Raw genomic sequence first — 7034 nt, forward strand, 5'->3', positions numbered from 1 at the left:
GTGCTGGACAGGCTAATGGGACTCAAGGTAGACAAGTCCCCTGGTCCTGATGAAATGCATCCCAGGGTTTTAAAAGAGATGGCGGAAGTTATAGCAGATGCATTCGTTATAATCTACCAAAATTCTCTGGACTCTGGGGAGGTACCAGCGGATTGGAAAGCAGCTAATGTAACGCCTCTGTTTAAAAAAGGGGGCAGACAAAAGGCAGGTAACTGTAGGCTGGTTAGTTTAACATCTGTAGTGGGGAAAATGCTTGAAGCTATCATTAAGGAAGAAATAGCGGGACACCTAGATAGGAATCGTGCAATCAAGCAGACGCAACATGGATTCATGAAGAGGAAATCATGTTTAACTAATTTACTGGAATTCTTTGAGGATATAACGAGCATGGTGGATAGAGGTGTACCGATGGATGTGGTGTATTTGGATTTCCAAAAAGCATTCGATAAGGTACCACACAAAAGGTTACTGCAGAAGATAGAGGTACGCGGAGTCAGAGGAAATGTATTAGCATGGATAGAGAATTGGCTGGCGAACAGAAAGCAGAGAGTCGGGATAAATGGGTCTTTTTCGGGTTGGAAATCGGTGGTTAGTGGTGTGCCACAGGGATCGGTGCTGGGACCACAACTGTTTACAATATACATAGATGACCTGGAAGAGGGGACAGAGTGTCATGTAACACAATTTGCAGATGACACAAAGATTAGTGGGAAAGCAGGTTGTGTAGAGGACAGAGAGAGGCTACAAAGAGATTTGGATAGGTTAAGCGAATGGGCTAAGGTTTGGCAGATGGAATACAATGTTGGAAATTGTGAGGTCATCCACCTTGGGAAAAAAAACAGTAAAAGGGAATATTATTTGAATGGGGAGAAATTACAACATGCTGCGGTGCAGAGGGACCTGGGGGTCCTTGTGCATGAATCCCAAAAAGTTAGTTTGCAGGTGCAGCAAGTAATCAGGAAGGCGAATGGAATGTTGGCCTTCATTGCGAGAGGGATGGAGTACAAAAGCAGGGAGGTCCTGCTGCAACTGTACAGGGTATTGGTGAGGCCGCACCTGGAGTACTGCGTGCAGTTTTGGTCACCTTACTTAAGGAAGGATATACTAGCTTTGGAGGGGGTACAGAGACGATTCACTCGGCTGATTCCGGAGATGAGGGGGGTTACCTTATGATGATAGATTGAGTAGACTGGGTCTTTACTTGTTGGAGTTCAGAAGGATGAGGGGGGATCTTATAGAAACATTTAAAATCATGAAAGGGATAGACAAGATAGAGGCAGAGAGGTTGTTTCCACTGGTCTGGGAGACTAGAACTAGGGGGCACAGCCTCAAAATATGGGGGAGCCAATTTAAAACCGAATTGTGAAGGAATTTCTTCTCCCAGAGGGTTGTGAATCTGTGGAATTCTCTGCCCAAGGAAGCAGTTGAGGCTAGCTCATTGAATGTATTCAAATCACAAATAGATAGATTTTTAACCAATATGGGAAGTAAGGGTTACGGGGAGCGGGCGGGTAAGTGGAGCTGAGTCCACGGCCACATCAGCCATGATCTTGTTGAATGGCGGAGCAGGCTCGAGGGGCTAGATGGCCTACTCCTGTTCCTAATTCTTATGTTCTTATGTTCTTATACTCAAATCCTCTCGCTATGAAGGCCAACATGCCATTTGCCTTCTTCATCGCCTGCTGTACCTGCATGCCAACTTTCAATGACTGATGAACCCTGACACCCAGGTCTCATTGCACCTCCCCTTTTCTGAATCTGCCGCCATTCAGATAATATTCTGCCTTCGTGTTTTTACCACCAAAGTGGATAACCTCACATTTATCCACATTATACTGCATCTGCCATGCATTTGCCCACTCACCTAACCTGTCCAAGTCACCCTGCAGCCTCTTAGCATCCTCCTCGCAGCTCACACCGCCACCCAGTTTCGTGTCATCTGCAAATTTGGAGATATTACACTCAATTCATTCATCTAAATCATTAATATATATTGTAAAGAGCTGGGGTCCCAGCACTGAGCCCTGCGGCACCCCACTAGTCACTGCCTGCCATTCTGAAAAGGACCCGTTAATCTCGACTCTCTGCTTCCTGTCTGCCAACCAGTTCTCTATCCACGTCAGTACATTACCCCCAATACCATGTGCTTTAATTTTGCACACCAATCTCTTGTGTGGGACCTTGTCAAAAGCCTTTTGTAAGTCCAAACACACTACATCCACTGGTTCTCCCTTGTCCATGAGACGAGTTACATCCTCAAAAAATTCTAGAAGATTTGTCAAGCATGATTTCCCTTTCATCAATCCATGCTGACTTGGACCGATCCTGTCACTGCTTTCCAAATGCGCTGCTATTGCATCCTTAATGATTGATTTCAACATTTTCCCCACCGCTGATGTCAGGCTAACTGGTCTATAATCACCCACTTTCTCTCTCCCACCTTTTTTAAAAAGTGGTGTTACATTAGCCACCCTCCAGTCCATAGGAACTGATTCAGAGTCGATAGATAGTGGAAAATGATCACCAATGCATCCATTATTTCTCGGGCCACTTCCTTAAGGTATCAGGCCCTGGGGATTTATCGGCCTTCAATCCCATCAATTTTCCGAACACAATTTCCTGACTAATAAGGATTTCCTTCAGTTCCTGCTTCTCTCTAGACCCTCGGTCCCTTAGTATTTCCGGAAGGTTATTTGTGTCTTCCTTCGTGAAAACAGAACCAAAGTATTTGTTTAACTGGTCCACCATTTCTTTGTTCCCCCATTATAAATTCACCTGAATCCGACTGCAATGGACCTACATTTGTTTTCACTAATCTTTTTCTCTTCACATATCTATAGAAGCTTTTGCAGTCAGTTTTTTCTCATACTCTATTTTCCCCCTCTTAATTAAGCCCTTTGTCCTCCTCTGCTTTGTTCCAAAATTCTCCCAGTCCTCAGGTTTGCTGCTTTTTCTGGCCAATTTATATGCCTCTTCCTTGAATTTAACACTATCCTTAATTTCCCGTGTTAGCCACGGTTGAGCCACCTTCCCCATTTTATTTTTGCTCCAGACAGTGTTGTACAATTGTTGAAGTTCATCCATGTGATCTTTAAATGTTTGCCATTGCCTATCCACCGTCAACCCTTTAAGCATCATTTGCCCGTCTATTCTAGCCAATTCACGTCTCATACCGTCGAAGTTACCTTTCCCCAAGTTCAGGACCCTAGTTTCCAAATTAACTGTGTCATTCTCCATCTTAATAAAGAATTCTACCATATTATGGTCACTCTTCCCCAAGGGGCCTCGCACAATAAGATTGCTAATTAGTCCTTTCTCATTACACATCACCCAGTCTAGGATGGCCAGCTCTCTAGTTGAAATATTCCTCAAAATATTGGTCTGTCAAACCATCCCTAATACATTCCAGGAAATCCTCCTCCTCCAGTTAGGTTAGCCCAATCTATATATAGATTAAAGTCGCCCATGATTACTGCTGTACCTTTATTGCACACATCCCTTATTTCTTGTTTGCTGTCCCCAACCTCACTACTACTGTTTGGTGGTCTGTACACAACTCCCACTAGCGTTTTCTGCCCTTTGGTATACCGATTCCACATCATCCAAGCCAATATCCCTCCTTACAATTGCATTAATTTCCTCTTTAACCAGCAACGCCACCCCACCTTCTTTTCCTTTCTGTCTATCCTTCCTAAATGTTGAATACCCCTGGATGTTGAGTTCCCAGCCTAGGTCACCCTGGAGCCATGTCTCCGTGATGCCAATTACATCATATTCATTAACTGCTATCTGCGCAGTTAATTCATCCACCTTATTCCAAATACTCCTCGCATTGAGGCACAGAGCCTGCAGGCTTGTCTTTCTAACACACTTTGCCACTTTAGAATTTTGCTGTAATGTGGCCCTTTTTGTTTTTTGCCTTGGGTTTCTCTGCCCTCCACTTTTACTCATCACCTTTCTGTCTTTTGCTTCTGTCTCCTTTTTGTTTCCCTCTGTCTCCCTGCATAGGTTCCCATCCCCCTGCCATGTTAGTTTAACTCCTCCCCAACAGCACCAGCAAACACTCCCCCTAGGACATTGGTTCCGGTCCTGCCCAGGTGCAGACCGTCCGGTTTGTACTGGTCCCACCTCCCCCAGAACCTGTTCCAATGCCCCAGGCATTTGAATCCCTCCCTGCTGCACCACTGCTCAAGCCATGGATTCATCTGAGCTATCCTGCGATTCCTACTCTGACTAGCACGTGGTACTGGTAGCAATCCTGAAATTACTACTTTTGCGGTCCTACTTTTTAATTTAGCTCCTTGCTCCCGAAATTCATGTTGCAGGACCTCATCCCGTTTTTTACCTATATCGTTGGTACCTATATGCACCACGACAACTGGCTGTTCACCCTCCCCCTCCAGAATGTCCTGCAGCCGCTCCGAGACATCCTTGATCCTTGCACCAGGGAGGCAACATACCATCCTGGAGTCTCGGTTGCGGCCGCAGAAACGTCTATCTATTCCCCTTACAATTGAATCCCCTATCACTATCGCTCTCCCACTCTTTTTCCTGCCCTCCTGTGCAGCAGAGCCAGCCACGGTGCCATGAACTTGGCTGCTGCTGCCCTCCCCTGATGAGTCATCCCCCCCAACAGCACCCAAGGTGATGTATCTGTTTTGGAGGGGGATGACCGCAGGGGACCCCTGCACTACCTTCCTTGCACTGCTCTGCCTGGTGGTCACCCATTCCCTATCTGCCTGTGTAACCTTTACCTGCGGTGTGTCCAACTCAATAAATGTGCTATTCGCATCATCCTCAGCATCGTGGATGCTCCAGAGTGAATCCATGCGCAGCTCCAGTGCCACAATGCGGTCTGTCAGGAGCTGCAGCTGGATATACTTCCCGCAGACATAGTAGTAAGGGACACTGGAAGTGTCTCTGATTTCCCACATAGCACAGGTGGAGCATGACACGGGTCTGGGCTCTCCTGCCATGACTTAACCCTTAGATTAACTTAATTTGGAAACAATGTCAAAGGTTACCCACTGATAAGGAAATAAAAAGAAGAAAAAAAAGATTAACTACTCACCAATCCACCAGCCAATCACTTACCCGCTTGGCTGTGACATCTCACTACCTCCCCCTGCTGGTGCCTCCCTCAATATCACAGGCAGTCCCTCGAACCAGGATGACTTGCTTCCACCAGTTCACAGGTGTTTCGATGAAGGAGCCAATGTTCCAGTCCTGAACTCCAGTTGAGGGGGTGGAAGATGCCTGTGGGTGGATTGTTTTAACGTGGGGTGACCGTTGCACACCAGCCACCACACGGGCTTGACAGAGCGAGGTCTTTATCCAGTGGCAAGGGTTAACCAGGACGACTGGAGACCTGCTCTGCTGCACGGACCTAGAGCACACATATCGAAGTGTGGGCTGGGCCCATGCTGCCCCTGGGCCCTCGCCTCACCTGGGCCCCGTGCCCTCATCTGCCACACCTCCGCCACGATCTCTTGCTGCTCCTCCGCCACAAACACTCGCCGCTCATCTGCCCCGACCTTCCCACTCCTCTGTACCTGGCTCCTGCCGATGTTACTGCCCACGCTCCAAAACAGCAACCAGGGTTTTGATGACATCACCCAGTCACCCACCTCAATATCATCAGATACTTGGAGCAGCTCACGCTGAAGATTGAAGTTACATGCTGCTCCAACTCCATGCATGTGGTGTCTCCCAATATCACAGCTCACTGTCTCACTGCCTCCCTCTGCTGGTGTCTCCCAATATCACAGCTCACTGTCTCACTGCCTCCCTCTGCTGGTGTCTCCCAATATCACAGCTCACTGTCTCACTGCCTCCCTCTGCTGGTGTCTCCCAATATCACAGCTCACTGTCTCACTGCCTCCCTCTGCTGGTGTCTCCCAATATCACAGCTCACTGTCTCACTGCCTCCCTCTGCTGGTGTCTCCCAATATCACAGCTCACTGTCTCACTGCCTCCCTCTGCTGGTATCTCCCAATATCACAGCTCACTGTCTCACTGCTTCCCTCTGCTGGTGTCTCCCTATATCATAAGAACATAAGAATTAGGAACAGGAGTAGGCCATCTAGCCCCTCGAGCCTGCTCTGCCATTCAACAAGATCATGGCTGATCTGGTCGTGGACTCAGCTCCACTTACCCGCCCGCTCCCCGTAACCCTTAATTCCCTTATTGGTTAAAAATCTATCTATCTGTGACTTGAATACATTCCATGAGCTAGCCTCAACTGCTTCCTTGGGCAGAGAATTCCACAGATTCACAACCCTCTGGGAGAAGAAATTCCTTCTCAATTCGGTTTTAAATTGGCTCCCCGGTATTTTGAGTCTGTGCCCCCTAGTTCTAGTCTCCCTGACCAGTGGAAACAACCTCTCTGCCTCGATCATGTCTATCCCTTTCATTATTTTAAATGTTTCTATAAGATCACCCCTCATCCTTCTGAACTCCAACGAGTAAAGATCCAGTCTACTCAATCTATCATCATAAGGTAACCCCCTCATCTCCGGAATCAGCCTCGTGAATCGTCTCTGTACCCCCTCCAAAGCTAGTATATCCTTCCTTAAGTAAGGTGACCAAAACTGCATGCAGTACTCCAGGTGCGACCTCACCAATACCCTGTACAGTTGCAGCAGGACCTCCCTGCTTTTGTACTCCATCCCTCTCGCAATGAAGGCCAACATTCCATTCGCCTTCCTGATTACCTGCTGCACCTGCAAACTAACCTTTTGGGCCTTGTTAGTATAGTGGTGAGTATCCCCGCCTGTCACGCGGGAGACCGGGGTTCAATTCCCCGACGGGGAGGCAGTTGTTTCAAAATGTCGAATTTTTGGGCCGGGGGCGGGGACGGGCGGCCGACCGGCCGGCTGGCAGTTAAGCCGAGCGCTTTTCTTCGGAAGCGGACTTGATCGGCCAGCCGGCGGGTGGAAAACTTCGGTTGGCCTGTTCTGGCTGTCTGATGCGGCCGGGGCCGAAATGCGGATTTCTCTGCCGTCCCGTGTCGGACCGCTGTCGGCCATACCTCG

At 48.1% G+C, this 7034-nt stretch overlaps 1 non-coding gene across 1 annotated transcript; it reads left to right on the top strand.

Annotated features, from left to right (window-relative positions):
- Positions 1–6741: 6741 nt before the first annotated feature.
- Positions 6742–6816, top strand: trnad-guc (transfer RNA aspartic acid (anticodon GUC)). Its single transcript has one exon. It is a non-coding gene; the product is annotated as a tRNA-Asp (tRNA).
- The last annotated feature ends 218 nt before the right edge of the window (positions 6817–7034 follow it).

The sequence above is a fragment of the Pristiophorus japonicus genome, unplaced genomic scaffold, assembly GCF_044704955.1.
Source record: "Pristiophorus japonicus isolate sPriJap1 unplaced genomic scaffold, sPriJap1.hap1 HAP1_SCAFFOLD_124, whole genome shotgun sequence".
In the NCBI taxonomy this organism is placed as follows: domain Eukaryota; kingdom Metazoa; phylum Chordata; class Chondrichthyes; family Pristiophoridae; genus Pristiophorus; species Pristiophorus japonicus.